The sequence below is a fragment of the Bubalus kerabau genome, chromosome 3 (assembly GCF_029407905.1).
Source record: "Bubalus kerabau isolate K-KA32 ecotype Philippines breed swamp buffalo chromosome 3, PCC_UOA_SB_1v2, whole genome shotgun sequence".
Lineage (NCBI taxonomy): Eukaryota > Metazoa > Chordata > Mammalia > Artiodactyla > Bovidae > Bubalus > Bubalus kerabau.
This window is the reverse complement of record NC_073626.1, coordinates 60,623,569-60,641,172: the sequence shown is the minus strand read 5'-3', so window position 1 is coordinate 60,641,172 and position 17,604 is coordinate 60,623,569. Positions and strand designations below refer to the sequence as shown.

Sequence of the window (17,604 nt, the reverse complement as noted above, 5' to 3'; positions counted from 1 at the left end):
TATAAAGGTTACAGCAGAGAAGTCCCTCAGGCCGTGGGATTATGGTCTTTCTGAGGCACCTTCCTGCCCATTCTTAGAGCACAGGAATGTGTCCACAAAGTTTCCCAGTCTCCATCTGCTAAAAGCCTCACGTTGCTGTTTCCTTGATAGCATCTTACAAGATCCTATCCTCTCAAAGACACTGCCAGAAAGCAGAATTGAACAGTCAGATCTGTAGGATGCCCTCAATCTCCCAGGCTTTCTCTTCCTAGCCTAATCTATTTTCTTCTAGTCTCGAAGCAATTCTCCCTTCAGAAATCCAGCCAAGACACTTTCCTTTGTATTCACATTCCCTTTGTTGTACCAATTTCACAAAGCCTTCCTCCATTATGGGGTTTAGATTTCTAAAACAAAAGACACGTTTTGTGGTTCCAATCAGCCATATCCCTTCCCTTAGACAGTGATCCCAGAACCAAATACTTACTTGACTAGGAAAAGAAAAAGGGAAAAACACAATGCAAAGTTTAAAACTAGGTTACTGTGTCAGTATATTATCCCGTTCTGTTTTTCCCAGATCTTTCCATCATTTATTTATCTTCTCTTTCCCTTTTTCATTCTCACTGCATTCCCACTTCATATCACCCTTTTCTGGGCACTTACCTCACACTTGGACTACATCAATATTCTTCTTGAGTCTCCAGTTCATCCTAGCGTCCACCATTTCTTTCCTCTACAAAACCAATTATCACGCCTCTGTATAATCTTCTACTCTCTGTGACAGAAAGCATAAATTCTCCTGCCAACTTGAAATATTTGCATGTTAAGTTATTAATATTTCAACCTAACTTATTTTCACCCAATTGGGAGCATTCAACCTCTTTTCTGAAAAGACCAATCTTTTCATTGCTCTCTCCATGTTTACAGTACTTGTTCCTGCTTCTGTGCTTTAACTCACATCATTTGTCTCATCTTAAATGCCCTGTTTTCTCCTCTCACATATATTTCAACCAACATTTAGGACCAACTCTAAATTCACTATCACAACCCAGTCTCTCTTATGCACTTTAATTTTACCCATAGGGCATGAATTGTCTAATTTAAAATTTAATTATATATTATATATTTTTGCACTGCACTTTAATTATTCCACATTTTTCGTTTTTTGCACACTCCACTAATTACATGCTCCATGTCAACAGGGAGCATATATTCTCATTTCCTTCATTATACCCAAAGCAGAGTCTGACATGCAATAAATTCTAAATCAATACTTGTGTGGCGGAAAGGTCATTTTAATTACTTACCAGTGTCGCTCCTCCCAACCTCTGCCTATGCCTCCTTCCTCCAACATGCACACAAACAACACTTCTAACTGATCTCCTTCCTCAAATTAGGAGGTGGCAAAGGAATTCTATAACTCTCAAAGTAGAGTTGTTCCAGCAGAAATGCAGAAAAAAATAATAATAAATGATGGAAGCAATTTTTAGCTCTTGACTTTCAAAAGTTTTATAGCCCACACAGAGACAGCAAAAAGTCAGAAAGTCTATAATATAAAGCACAAAATGCATGCTTTAAACAACTGAAGGATGATGAAGAAAGAAATTAGCTCTCCAATCTAGGAAGAAACTTTTAAAAATAATAATAGCGTGAGATGCATATGTGAGTCTCTTAGAAGAGACTCTGCCCTCACTTCTTCCCATTGCAAGAAGGTGTAAATAGAATCTCTAGTAAATTTAAGTACTGAAAGCTTATTCTTTGTTTCCCATCTGCATCCTTGAGAAGAAGCAAGCTAACAGGCTCCAAATATTCACTGGCAGAAGGTTATAGAAATGACTTCATGCATACTTGGATGACTTAAGGGGTTCAAGAAGTATGGAGAGCCTTGAACTAAATGGATGAATAAAACTTTTTCACTTTTTGAAAGAGGCCAAGCAAAGAGAAAGTAAGTCCACCAAGTGTACTGCAAAACGACTAGATTAAATTTTCTGCCCCTAGATAGAGCAGAAGTTGAAAATGAAGCTTAGGTTGAGTTACAAAAAAATAAAGAGAGCTACTTTGCACATTCAAAGTTACTACCTGAGAAATATTATACCCAGTACTGTATTTATGATTAAGTGATTAACTCATTGATCAATTCATGATGAAATAAAAGGTTGAGCTAGACTCTGAAGTCGAAAACACAATTTCTGAAAGGTCCTAAGTCCATTTTAAGAAATCTATTAAAATATTCATAAAATTTAAATAATGATATAATCTCATGAATAAGAAAAACACCCTCAGAAAAGTACAAATGGCTTCCCTGGTGGTTCAGACAGTAAAGAATACACCTGCAATGTGGGAGACTTGGGTTCGATCCCTGGGTTGGGAAGATCTCCTGGAGTAGGGCATTGCAACCTACTCCAGTATTCTTGCCTGGAGAACCCCCATGGACAGAGGAGCCTGGCAGGCTACAGTCTATAGGGTCACAAGAGTCATACACGACTGAGCAACTAAGCACATGTTTATACCAATAAATGTAACATTTGAATGAGAAAATGAAAATACAAGTCATCACATAGTATTATATAAATATGACAGAATAAGAATATACTGGACTATACTTTTAAGGCATTTGTCTGTTTTCACTTTTACATGGGCTAGGATATGTAGAATGAGAGTCCATGATTTTTAATACTACAAAATAATTTATGCTCAAGTCTTTTACAAATCTATCAACTGCCACCATTCACAATGTCTAAAAGCAAGAATTTTGTCTATGGAGTCTTTAGGTAATTATATAATGAGTTTATAAGGCCACCAGGCTATTATTAAAGAAGAGTGTAGAGTGTTATAATGTTTCAAACCAATAGAAAAAAAAGTATTCAACTTAGGTCTTAAATAAATAGACCATTTTTCCCTTTCCTCACAGTTTGTCTCCTAATTTTACCAACAGCATTCTGTCAACCCAGTACACTAGAACCACGATGATGGAAAACATTGGTCATTTGTCTCCTTCTTATATTTGATGAGTTACTAACCCAAAGCACAGCTGGATGATGATTAACTATTTGTCTTAGTGCAAAATATTCCAGTTGTGTCCTCACTGTCAGAATTTTTTCATTTTGATTTATAACTTTCCTGGCAAGCATATTATTAACTTTACATCTCTGTAGTTAACTGCCAAATGTGAACAATAAGTTATTCAACATATTAGCCTCCCTATTCTGAATAAGCCCAGGTTCTACTTGGTAAGAAAATATTCAGCAGAAACTACTAATTATGGTAGGAAAATACTCCATATTTTGAAATTAGGAATCCAAACTCACAGATCAATAATTGAATGTTATTAATATAAGCCTGGTTAAAGTGCATTTTCACTTCAAACATTTTTGAACTTGTTTTCAATCTCACTGAATAATGTTTAGATCACGTTTTTAAATATCAATTTTAAGTCATTAAGAAAGGAAAACAAAAATTAATTTCTTATACCATGTATAATCTTTGAGAAATAGGTCTTTAAGAGAATATTCTGAAACAGATGGAAACAAATTCATTTCTTTTAACACTGATTTCTAAATGGTAGTCAAAAAACCATGTAGAAGCCTCAACTGAGGCAGATGCCTTGCTGGAAAACACTGACCACCTCTGATGTGCCTTTCTTTATTCTCCTAGCCACTAGATCAATGTTGAAGACTGTGTTACCATACCTGACTTGGGAATTGCTGTCTCTACTAAGGGGAAAAGGGATTTTTCCACCAAAGATGCTGTAAGGCTTTGCTAATATGAACTGGTAAGAAGCAGGACAGCATGCCTTGAAAGTCCTGAACCAGGAGGGGATCTGAACTTAGAGCTGGATTTGTTTGTTTTTGGCTGAGCCTGTGAGGCATGCAGGATTTTAGTTTCCCAGCTAGGGATTGAACCCACACCCCCTGCAATGGAAGCACAGAGTCTGAACCATTGGACCACCAGGGAAATCCCAGGAAGAATTTGTTGATATGGGGGCATGCTCTGTGACTCAGGATTTAATGCCCTGGCATGTTCTAATATGCTGCTGGGATGAATCTTGGAAGCTTGAAAAAAAAATAATAATGATGGCTTTCTATTAACTCTAAGATGCCAGAACTGATAGGCTGCTGAAGGAAAGAAAAAAATGACCCAGTGAAATGAACGTGGCAAAACGAGTCCATTACATAAGATGTGAGAACCCACCAGGTGACTTTTCCTGGAAGGGGCCAGAGAAGATTTCATTAACTGTGGTGATAAGGAATGCAGTGGAAACAGAGATGCCACCCTTAAGGAGAAGCTTAGTGGTGGCTGGCCTCTGCAGGCTGAGGCTGATGGCAGGACATGCTGCTACGGAACCTGGCTCCCCAGTATCAGCAAAGAAGATGGGGTTCCAGAGTAGTAGAGACAGCTGGTAGCACTTAATTGTCGGAGAAAAGATGCATGTAATAACTGTAACTGACAGCATAGTTGAAATGGTGGCATCCAGGGCATCCTGACCCACAGTGAACTATCATAATGATGAATATAGTCCATGGTTCTAAAGAGCAAGATGAATAAACAGTAAACAGGGCGTTTCTTCACATGATTGATACATGCACATATACATATACACATAATATAAACAGATTCAAGAGAGATCAAAAATGGATGAACAGAAAGATGATATCAGCTGCCCCAGTGGAACTAATCAAATGCTGCAATGTCTCACCAACCTTCTATACCTGAGCCAGTTCTTAGACAAGTCATTGATTAAAAGAGAGATCAGATGTCTGTAAGAAAAAATTCTCAAATACCATAGTAAGTGAAGGTAGCAGTTCCCTCAGTTTTTTCCCACAGTGACCTAGGATCATTCACTGTTTACATATATATTTTTCAGATTATTTTCCATTATAGGTTATTATAAGATATTGAATATAGCTCCCTGTGCTATGTAATAAATCCTTGCTGCCTATCTATTTTATGCACAGTAGTTTGTATCTGCTAGTTCCAAACTCCTAATTTATCCCTCCCTCCCTTTCCCCTTTGGTAATCACAAGTTTGTTTTCTCTGTCTGTGAATCTACTTCTGCTTCATACATAGATTCATTTGTATTTTTTATATTCTTACTTTTATATTCCACCTATGCAATATCACATAATATTTGCATTTCTTTGCCTGATTTACTTCACTTAATATGAAATTCTCTAGGTCCATTCATGTTGCTGAAGTGTCAATATTTCATTCTTTTCTATGTTTGAGTAATATTCCATTTTATTAAATATATGTATATAATATATATACATATATAATACATATAGTATTAAATAATGTAAATATTTTACATAAATATATGTATATATTTTATAAAATATATGTTGTATAAATGTATATATATTATATAAAATATATTTAATATAATATATACTATATACAAATATATAATATGTATTTTATATATGTATAAAACATATATAACATATATTTATATATTATGTATATTTGTATATAATATAAATATATATTTTATCAAGTAAAATGGCAACCCCTCCAGTATTCGTGTCTGGAAAATCCCATGGACAGAGGAGCCTGGCAGACTACAGTCCCTGGGGTCACAAGAGTCAGACACAACTTAGCGAATAAACCGCCACCATATATAAAACACCTTAAACCAGCCACCTATTGACGGGTACTTGGGTTGTTTTCATGTCTTGGTTTTGTAAATAGCGCTACTATGAATACTGCTGCTTTTGAGTGAAATGCAAAAACGCAAAATGGCTGTCTGGGGAGGCCTTACAAATAGCTGTGAAAAGAAGAGAAGCTAAAAGCAAAGGAGAAAAGGAAAGATATAAACATCTGAATGATCTGGGAGAATGCATTGAAACATGTATACTATCATGTATGAAACAAGTCGCCAGTCCAGGTTTGATGCACGATACTGGATGCTTGGGGCTGGTGCACTGGGACGACCCAGAGGGATGGTATGGGGAGGGAGGAGGGAGGGGGGTTCAGGATGGGGAACATGTGTATACCTGTGGTGGATTCATTTCAATGTTTGGCAAAACCAATACAATAATGTAAAGTTTAAAAATAAAATAAAATTAAAAAATAAAAAAATAAACATCTGAATACAGAGTTCCAAAGAATAGCAAGAAGAGATAAGAAAGCCTTCTTCAGCGATCAATGCAAAGAAATAGAGGAAAACAACAGAATGGGAAAGACTAGAGATCTCTTCAAGAAAATTAGAGATACCAAGGGAACATTTCATGCAAAGATGGGCTTGATAAAGGACAGAAATGGTATGGACCTAACAGAAGCAGAAGATATTAAGAAGAGGAGGCAAGAATACACAGAAGAACTGTACAAAAAAGATCTTCACAACCCAGATAATCACAATGGTATGATCACTGACCTAGAGCCAGACATCCTGGAATGTGAAGTCAAGTGGGCCTTAGAAAGCATCACTATGAACAAAGCTAGTGGAGGTGATAGAATTCCAGTTGAGCTATTCCAAATCCTGGAAGATGATGCTGTGAAAGTGCTGCACTCAATATGCCAGCAAATTTGGAAAACTCAGCAGTGGCCACAGGACTGGAAAAGGTCAGTTTTCATTCCAATCCCAAAGAAAGGCAATGCCAAAGAATGCTCAAACTACCGCACAATTGCACTCATCTCACACGCTAGTAAAGTAATGCTCAAAATTCTCCAAGCCAGGCTTCAGCAATATGTGAACCGTCAACTTCCTGATGTTCAAGCTGGTTTTAGAAAAGGCAGAGGAATCAGAGATCAAATTGCCAACATCCACTGGATCATAGAAAAAGCAAGAGAGTTCCAGAAAAACATCTATTTCTGCTTTATTGACTATGCCAAAGCCTTTGACTGTGTGGATCACAATAAACTGTGGAAAATTCTGAAAGAGATGGGAATACCAGACCACCTGATCTGCCTCTTGATAAATTTGTATGCAGGTCAGGAAGCAACAGTTAGAACTGGACATGGAACAACAGACTGGTTCCAAATAGGAAAAGGAGTCCGTCAAGGCTGTATATTGTCACCCTGCTTATTTAACTTATATGCAGAGTACATCATGAGAAACGCCGGACTGGAAGAAGCACAAGCTGGAATCAAGATTGCCGGGAGAAATATCAATAACCTCAGATATGCAGATGACACCACCCTTATGGCAGAAAGTGAAGAGGAACTAAAAAGCCTCTTGATGAAGGTGAAAGTGGAGAGTGAAATAGTTGGCTTAAAGCTCAACATTCAGAAAACAAAGATCATGGCATCCGGTCCCATCACTTCATGGGAAATAGATGCGGAAACAGTGGAAACAGTGTCAGACTTTATTTTTCTGGGCTCCAAAATCACTGCAAATGGTAACTGCAGCCATGAAATTAAAAGACGCTTACTCCTTGGAAGGAAAGTTATGACCAACCTAGATAGCATATTCAAAAGCAGAGACATTACTTTGCCAACAAAGGTTCGTCTAGTCAAGGCTATGGTTTTTCCTGTGGTCATGTATGGATGTGAGAGTTGGACTGTGAAGAAGGCTGAGTGCCAAACAATTGATGCTTTTGAACTGTGGTGTTGGAGAAGACTCTTGAGAGTCCCTTGGACTGCAAGGAGATCCAACCAGTCCATTCTGAAGGAGATCAGCCCTGGGATTTCTTTGGAAGGAATGATACTAAAGCTGAAACTCCAGTACTTTGGCCACCTCATGCGAAGATTTGAGTCACTGGAAAAGACTCTGATGCTGGGAAGGATTGGGGGCAAGAGGAGAAGGGGACGACAGAGGATGAGATGGCTGGATGGCATCACTGACTCGATTGGCGTGAGTCTGAGTGAACTCTGGGAGTTGGTGATGGACAGGGAGACCTGGCGTGCTGCGATTCATGGGGTCATGAAGAGTCGGACACGACTGAGTGACTGATCTGATCTGATCTGATCTGTTCATCTTTTCTGGATATATACCCAGGAGTAGGGTAACTAGATCCTGTGGTAGCTCTATTTTTAGCTTTTTATGAAACCACCATATTGTTTTCCATAGTGTCTGTACCAATTTATATTCCCACCAACAGTGTATGTGGCAGGGTTGGAGGGGACCAGGATCTTTTGAGGCCTACCAAATTCAGGATCTAAACTGACTCTGATAACAGAACTACAATAGATACCTGACCCAAGAAAAATAGAAAATCAAGAACAATACTGAACAATACTGCATTTCAGATAGGACAGTTTAGAGCCAATCTCAAAGGCCTAAAAAAATGCAGTGAAGGTGTTTACTATTAATAACCCATTTAATTCACCAATTTGGCCATAAAAAATTAAATGGAGCATGGCAGATGACAGTAGATTCTAAAATTTAATTACATATGAATCCCAACTTTAGCTTTTTTTGCTAAATGTAGTGGCAGATCATTTTTTGCTAAATGTATTCGGCAGATCAACATGGATGGCTGTCCTCTGCAGGCAGAGGCTGAAGGCAGGACACGCTGCTCTGGAACCTGGCCCCAGTATCAGCAAGGAAGATGGGATTCCATCTAGTATGTGATACGGAGCTACTGGTCTGGTAGATAACTGGTCAGGAAAGAGGCTAAAAAGCAGATCTCACTTACCAGAGACCAACAACATGATACATTTATGGCATCGCCCAGGGCTATGTTGAATCACCTCTCTTCTGTCACTGTATAGTCTTAATGTATCTTAATTACCTGGGCTTTCCATAGGTCCTTTAATGACTTGCTCATTGGTCTAGTTTATTGATAACAACATGGCAAATAGAACTGATAAGCAGAAAATGGCAAGTACTCTGATGGCAAAGAAAATGGTAAGTAACATACATGAGCTCCTAAAAATGGGCATTAAGTCCTACAAAGTCCCAATTTTTTACCAGTCAATTGCTTTTTTTTTTACCAGCAGTATGCTAAAATATCCTTTTCAAGATAAAGAACAGATTATTATGCTTTGCACTTCCTACTGCTTAGAAGCATAGCACCTGGAGGGCTTTATGAATAGTGTTTCAACTCACTTATCATGTGACTCAAAAGAGGGCTTTACAGTAAATCGAGGCTGACATACAAATAGTCCTGCCACTTGGGCCACACAGCCCATCAGACCCATAATTCTAAAGGAATTTATGTTAATCTACATAATCAACATTATGTAGAGTCTCTGGGAACACCCAATGGGAGAGTTGCAGCAAAGAACTCCAAGGTTCTGGATCAAAGTCATGCCATCTATAGTATAGAACTGTATTCTGTTTAGAAATTGGTTCCTAGCATGCTATTGAGTCATGGTGAAAACTAAGCGTAAGACCACAGAATAGCAAGTGACCATTGACCATAGCTTCCCATAATGAACTAGATTCTGTTAGACCTAAATATGTCATAAGGTTCAATGGGCCTGTGTATGTGTGCTAGTCACTCAGTCATGTCCAACTCTTTGTGACCCCATGGACTGTAGCCTGCTAGGCTTCTCTGTCCATAGGGATTCTCCAGGCAAAAATACTGGAGTGGGTTGCCATGCCTTTCTCCAGGGGATCTTCCCAACCTAGGGATCAAACACAGGTCTCCCACATTGCAGGAGGATTCTTTAACATCTGAGCCACCAGGGAAGCCCTCAACTGGCCTAGCAACGATATGTCTTTCAAGATAAGCTTCATACAGGTATACCTAGGACAGAACGAAGAAAATTTAGAAGACTCAGTAAGCTTCATGATTAGGTTTATTATGTACCAATAACTCATCCTTTTCTTACACCTATGGGCTCATGGAATAGTTTCTTACAGCTAACAAAGGAAATTAAAAAAAAAAAACAGAACTGGTTCACAGATTACTAGATATGTTGAGGCAAGATTAGAAATAGACTGTGGCTGTACCAACTCAAGGGTGGAGCCCAACTCAAGGGTGGCCCTGAAAGACAGTAATGAGAAATTCTCTCAATGAGCAAAACTTGGGTCAGTGTATCTGGTCATCCAGTTCATCTGAAGACAACAACTGGTCAAAGATAAGGACATATATGGACACATGGACAATGAAAAGGTGGTTTGACTGGTTGGTCAGAGGCCAGAAAAGAGCAAGACTGGAAGATCAAAGATAAGAAAAAAAGTCTTAGAAAGAAGTGTTTAGATGAGCCTGTAGCAGTGGGCACAAAGGTTGAGCATTCTTGAAACACACTAAATGCCCTTTATAGAGCATCAACTGCAAAAGACATCCTAAATAACAGGTACACAGGATTACTTATCCAGTGGCTGTCTGCCAGCCTCTGCACTTTGGCACATAAGTACTTCTTCGATGGGCCCAAGAATGAAGTAGTGGTGGTGGAAGAGATGAACCTATACATAGGCTCAATACCATGGGGTCCCATGTGTACACACACACACACACACACACACACACACACACACACACACACATCATATGCTCATTATCCATTCATCTATCGATGAACATAATTAAGGTTGCATCTATGTCTTGGCTATTTATTAGTGCTGCAATGAACATTGGGATGCAAGTATCTTTTTCAAATTATGGTTTTCCAGATATATGCCCAAGAATGGAATGCAGAATCATTGGTAACTCTATTTTTAGTTTTTTAAGGAACCTCCATACAGTTCCCCATAGCGACTAACCAATTTACATTACCACCAACTGTTTAGGAGGGTTCCTTTTTCTTCACACCCTTTCCAGCATTGATTATTTGTAGACTTTTTGATAATGGCCATTCTGACAGTACGAAGTGATACCTCACTGTAGCTCTGATCTGCATTTCTCTAATAATTAGCAGTGGTGAGCACTTTTTCATGTTTCTGTTGTCCATCTTTATGTCTTCTTGGGAGAATGTCTGTTTAAATCTTCTGTCCATTTTTTGATAGGGTTGTTTGTTTTCTGATATTGAGCCATATGAGCTGTTTATATAATTTGGAAATTAATCCCTGTGGGTCACATCATTTGCAAATATTTTCTCCCATTTCGTAGGCTGGCTTCTTTTGTTTATGGTTTCCTTTTCTGTGCAAAAGCTTTTAAGTTTAATTGAGTCCCATTTGTTTGTTCTTGTTTTTATTTCTATCACTCTTAGAAGTAGATCCAAAAAGATGCAGCTGCAATTTGTGTCAAGGAGTGTTTTGTCAATGTTTTCCTCTAAGAGTTGTATAGTATCCAGTCTCACATTTAGGTGTTCAACTCATTTTATTTTTATGTATGGTGTTAGAAAATGTTCTAATTTCATTTTTTAAATGTAGCTGCCCAGCACCACTTACTGAAGTGACTGTCTTTTCTCCATTGTAAATTCTTGTGCCTCATTTATCATAGATTGATTGGCCATAAGTGCATGGGTTTATTTCTGGGCTTTCTCTCCTGTTCCATTGATCTATATGTCTGCTTTTTGTTGCCAGTACCACATTTTTGATTACTATAGCTTTGTAGTATAGTCTGAAGTCAGAAGGCCTGATTCCTCCAGTTTTGTTTTTCTTTCTCAAGATTTCTTTGGCTATTGAGGGTCTTTTGTGTCTCCAAACAAATTTTAAAACCCTTTGTTCCAGTTCTGTGAAAAATCCCTATGGTAATACGATGGTGATTGCACTGAATTCGTAGGTTGCTTTGGGTAGTATAGTCATTTTGGCAATACTGATTCTTCCTATCAAAGAATATGGTATATTTTTCTATCTGTTTGCAATATCTATAATTTTTTAATAAGTGTCATATTGTTTCTGGAGCACAGGTCTTTGGCCTCCTTAGGTAGGCTTACTCCTAGGTATTGTATTTGTTTTGATATGATTGTAAATGGGATTGTTGCCTTAATTTCTCTTTCTGCTATTTCATTGTTAGTACATAGAAATGCAACAAACTTCTATATATCAATGTTGTTAAAGAATTGATATTTTAAAATGAATTATTTCATGGTTCTACTTCAAGCTTATGTATGTCCAGTTTTTTAACTATTTAATATTATTCAAATTTGCATACTTTATATATAAAACATTGAAAATGAATAAAAGCCTTTTTCTTGTTGTTCTGTCACTATGCAGTGTCCAACTTTTTGTGACCCTATGGACTATACCATGCCAGGCTCCTCTGTCCTCCACTATCTCCTGGAGTTTGCTCAAATTCCATTGAGTATGAATAAAAGTCTATCTTTCACTATTTGCTAATACATGAATTATACATGCAATTATTACATGCTGCTGCTGCTGCTAAGTCGCTTCAGTCGTGTCCAACTCTGTGCGACCCCATAGATGGCAGTCCACCAGGCTCCCCCGTCCCTGGGATTCTCCAGGCAAGAACACTGGAGTGGGTTGCCATTTCCTTCTCCAATGCACGAAAGTGAAAAATGAAAGCGAAGTCACCCAGTCATGTCAGACTCTTCACGACCCCATGGACTGCAGCCCACCAGGCTCCTCCGTCCATGGGATTTTCCAAGCAAGAGTACTGGAGTGGGGTGCCATTGCCTTCTCCTATTACATGCTAATACATGCAATTATATATAAGAAAATATAAATGACAATATTTATGCAAGTAAATTAGCAGGAGAATTTTCCTTTTAATTTTAAGTCCTTATGAAAAGTCTGAGGGTTTACAAAGACCATGAATTACTCACAAAATCATCAATAAGCACATACAGATTTTTCTAAAAAAATACACTCATTATAAAGTGGAATTTTCCCCTTTTTTCTTCTGATGAAGCATTTTTGCATAAGCTTGTATATTTTAAAATTACATTTCAAAAGATAAGATTTGTTGACTTGTTTAGCCATTACTTCATCTTTGGTTTGTAGATTTTTATAATATGCATACAAATAAGCTTTATTTTTGAATGCTTTTCATGATATTACATCTCTCAAATTTGATGTTAGGACTGTTCCAGAGGGTGAATTTTGCAAGCCAGTCAGTTAATATCAAAGGCAATGACTTCATATTTTGGGAAAGCTGACATATGTTTTAAAAGTTTTTCACATACTACATTTGGCATAACTTCAGAAGGCCCTATATTGTTCTGGATCATTTCGTGGCAAAATTAATTTCTGTATTACTTCACTTTTTCCTCCAAAGGATGCCATTTTTTTTCTATTCCAGTTAAGTAGACATTAATATCTCGGCAGGGAGAATATGACTTTTTAAATAATAGCTTTTTTGGTCCCGAACATTACATTATTGGTTACAGTTACTATTTACTAATCAGAAAATGTTCTTTTCAGTTCAGTTCAACAAACATGTATTGATCATTTTATATACCACAAACTGGATACAGCTCAAGACTAACAAAGAAAGCTATGTTCTCTGCTGTTTGAAATATTCATCAGCTAAAAGAGATATCTAAAGAGAATTTCAATACGATCATTGAAGACTAAGGACCCACAACAGACAGAAACTTCTCTCATTTCTACTTTTCAAAATAAATATATACTCTTTAGTTTAAATTTATCAATTTAAATTTAATTCTAATTCAATTATACATTCCTACTTGGTAAAAATCCCTTTAGACCTCTCTTTGTGCTAGACTTTCCAAATAGTTATGAATAATCCGACTCAAAATAATATTCCTTGTGAATGACAGCAATGAGAAAGGCCTGGGAAGAAATATGGTAGAGACATAAGAGTTTCAGCTTCATGTGAAACAAAATTTGATATGAGAAGCTTAAATTCTAAGAGAACAAGAAAGGACATAGCTGATACAGAAAAAAAAAAGAGAGAGAGAGAGAAAAGGAAAGAAGTGAGGTAAAGAATATGAAAACTAAATCAGTTCTGTAACTCCTGTACACTGCACATGGAAGTATCTCCAACTCAGGAAATGCCTTTTATCTCCCACATGACTAAGGTCATGACATGGCTTTCAGATCCTATTTTGAACTTTTTTTAAGCAATGGGACAATATGTCATTGATTTTTGCTGTGAGAACACACAAGTGAAAAGAACTTATCCTTGAAATTGATTTCTTCTTTTTTTTTCAAGAAAATGTCCCATGAAGAAATAGAAAGTAACCTGCACAAACCCTGTCTAAGAAAAAAGCCATAAAAGAAGTATCAGGTCAAAAGACAATTACAAATTAGAAGAGAATACTGTAAAGAAAACATAATATGAAAAGTGAAATGACAATTGCATAGTGCATGAGTGATAAGGTATGGGTTGGGCACAAAATTCACTAAATACTGAATTATTAAATTATCATTTTCATATATTTTTTCTTACCTAGGGAAATCTCAAAGTTTACATAGCTTTATTGAGGAAGAAAGATTCAGATTCCTATGGTTGTTGAAGTCCAGTTTTACTGTTTTTTAGTTTTAAAATCACTTAGGAAGAAATTGATCATGACCTCAAAATAATCTTTAATAAATTTTACATATCATGTTTAAATAAATGACTGCTAGAGAATCAATTTAATGGAATAACTCAAGAGCTATATTTATATAAAACATAATTGTTAAAAGATGTATTGCTTCAAAATAATTATCACAGGTCCACTTTTTCCTTGGTATTATATGATATATTATTCTCCATTGAAAGTGTGCATTCAGGTCAAGGGAAATGTGAACTAAGGAAGACATGAATGAATAGGTTAATATAAATGCATAAATCTTCAGGGCATAATAGTTTATAAACTGTTCTTTCACACTATAGATCTCTTTAAAAATAGTTTCTAAACAAATGAAAATGAAAGCACCTTAAAGTTAATAGGAAATTTGACTGCCTCGTAGATTGAATTGTCCCATATGCACAGAACAAAATGTAAGCAAAATATTATATGCCAGAACATAAGTGTATCCAAATATAGAGTATACATGTGTATTCACATATATGAAGTACATGGAGAAAATTCATACCTAAAACTAACAAAAATAAGAAACAGGCATTCAAAAGGTCTGTATTCCAAAACGGCCCCACAAAAGTAAATTGATGTGTAAAATGTAAAGACCTACCTTGTGCTGTGCTGTGCTAAGTCACTTCAGTCATGTCCAGCTCTTTGCAAGCCTATGGACTATAGCCAACCAGGCTCCTCTGTCCATGGGATTCTCCAGGCAAGAATACTGGAATGGGTTGCCATACCCTCCTCCAGGGGATCTTCTCCACCCTGGGATTGAATCCACGTCTCCTGTGGCTCCTGCATTGCAGGAAGATTCATTACCACTGAGACACTAGGGAAGCCGAAAATGAAGATAATTTACTGAATAAACTATTTTTTTATTTCTTTTTTTTATTTCTATACAAATCTCCTTTATCAAATAGCATTACTTCATAACTATATTTTGCTGGATAACTTGAAGGTCCTATTTTAATTTATTGATCAATACTGTGCATGGATTATAAATAATCTATTGATTTCTTGTTTGTTTAACACAAAATGGAGGCAATGGCTTCTTTTGTCAACTAATATGATGTCTATGTTTTGTTTGTAGCATATGTTATACATTATTTATCAATGTTTAAATTCTTATATAGGGACTATTACTTTCCCAAATTACATTTTGCCCAGTACAGTACTACTTCTTTTTTTTTTTTTTTAAATTTTATTTTATTTTTAAACTTTACATAACTGTATTAGATTTGCCAAATATCAAAATGAATCCGCCACAGGTTTACATGTGTTCCCCATCCTGAACCCTCCTCCCTCCTCCCTCCCCATTCCATCCCTCTGGGTCGTCCCAGTGCACCAGCCCCAAGCATCCAGTACTACTTCTTATTACAGGAGGTCTAGAAGGGATCTCATACCTAACTGGTCCAAGTTCTTGCCTCAAGGTAAGTTCAAATGGTGAATAAAGAACACAACTTAATAAAACTGTCATATTTGAAACTTATTACATAGACCTCCTGAATTCAGAAGACAGTAAATAAAAAGGAAAGACTAGTTTATACTTCATGACCCTTTCTACTAGCATGTTAATAAAGGTCTAAGATTAGCAGAGGTCAGAATAATGTAAGAAAATTTCCAAGTCTTCCTGACGAAGCTTTCAACTAAACCCAAACTTCAAATTTGCTCTAATTTTTCTCATCCTACAAAAGGAGAGTAAGATCTCTTTGTGCTTTTCTAATTTCCTGGCATCAGATCAGATCAGTCGCTCAGTCATGTCCGACTCTTTGCGACCCCATGAATCGCAGCACGCCAGGCCTCCCTGTCCATACACTGAGACTTTTCCACAATGTGGGTAAGCAAAGTCTACCCTTATGGCATCAATAAAATATTATGCTTTATTTTTCTTTGACTTTCCCTTTAGTAAATACTTTAATTTTTTATGCTTATGTTATTATTGCTCAGTCACTCAGTTGTGTCCAACTCTTTGTGACCCCATGGAATACAGCATACCAGGCTTCCCCATCCTTCACCATCTCCCAGAACTTGTTCAAACACATCCATTGAGTCGGTGATGCCATCCAACCATCTCATCCCCTGTCATCCCCCTCTCCTCCTGCCTTCAATCATTCCTAGCATCAGGGTCTTTTCTAATGACTCAGTTCTTCCCATCATGTGGCCAAAGTATGGAAATTTCAGCTTCAGCATCAATCCTTCCAATGAATATACAGGACTGATTTCCCTTAGGATGGACTGGTTGGATCTCCTTGCACTCCAAGGGACTCTCAAGAGTCTTCTTAAACACCACACTTCAAAAGCATCAATTCTTCCATGCTCAGCTTTCTTTATAGTCCAACTCTCACATCCATACATGACTACTGGAAAACCATAGCTTTAACTAGATGGACCTTTGTCAGCAAAGTAATGTCTCTGCTTTTTAATATTCTGTCTAGGTTGGTCATAACTTTTCTTCCAAGGAGCAGTTCAGTTCAGTTCAGTTGCTCAGTCATGTCCAACTTTTTGCTACCCCATGGACTGTAGCACACCAGGCCTCCCTGTCCATCACCAACTCCTACAGTTTACTCAAACTCATGTCCATTGAGTCAGTGATGCGATCTAACCACCTCATCCTCTGTGGTCCCCTTCTCCTCCCACCTTCAATCTTTCCCACCACCAGGGTCTTTTCTAATGAATCAGTTCTTCGCATCAGGTGGCCAAAGTATTGGAGTTTCAGCTTCAACATCAGTCCTTCCAATGAATATTTAGAACTGATTTCCTTTAGGATGGACTGGTTGGATCTCCTTGCAGTCCAAGGAACTCTCAAGAGTCTTCTCCAATACCACAGTTCAAAAGCATCAGTTCTTCCATGCTCAGCTTTCTTTATAGTCCAACTCTCACATCCATACTTGACTACTGGAAAAACATAGCTTTGACTAGATGGACCTTTTTTGTAAAGTAATGTCTCTGCTTTGTAATATGCTGTCTAGGTTGGTCATAACTTTCCTGACAAGGAGTAAGCATCTTTTAATTTCATGGCTGTAATCACCATCTGCTGTGATTTTGGAGCCCAGAAAAATAAAGTCTGACACTGTTTCCACTGTTTCCCCATCTATTTCCCATGAAGTGATGGGACCGGATGCCATGATCTTAGTTTTATGAATGTTGAGTTTTAAGGCAACTTTTCCACTCTCTTTTACTTTCATCAAGAGGCTCTTTAGTTCTCCTTCACTTTCTGCCATATGGGTGGTGTCATCTGCATATCTCAGGTTATTGATATTTCTCCTGGCAATCTTGATTCCAGCTTGTGCTTCATCCAGCCAAGCATTTCTCATGATGTACTCTGCATATAAGTTAAATAAGCAAGGTGACAATATACAGCCTTGA

At 37.3% G+C, this 17,604-nt stretch overlaps 1 long non-coding RNA gene across 1 annotated transcript in view; it reads right to left on the bottom strand.

The window, feature by feature from the left end:
* The window catches only part of LOC129646166 (uncharacterized), a 92,464-nt gene that overhangs the window by 8,644 nt on the left and 66,216 nt on the right, over positions 1-17,604 (bottom strand). The window contains exons 3-4 of the long non-coding RNA XR_008711733.1: positions 14,852-15,033; positions 640-751 (exon numbers count right to left, since the gene is read on the bottom strand). This is a non-coding gene — a long non-coding RNA (uncharacterized LOC129646166). The remainder of the gene's footprint in view (positions 1-639; positions 752-14,851; positions 15,034-17,604) is intronic.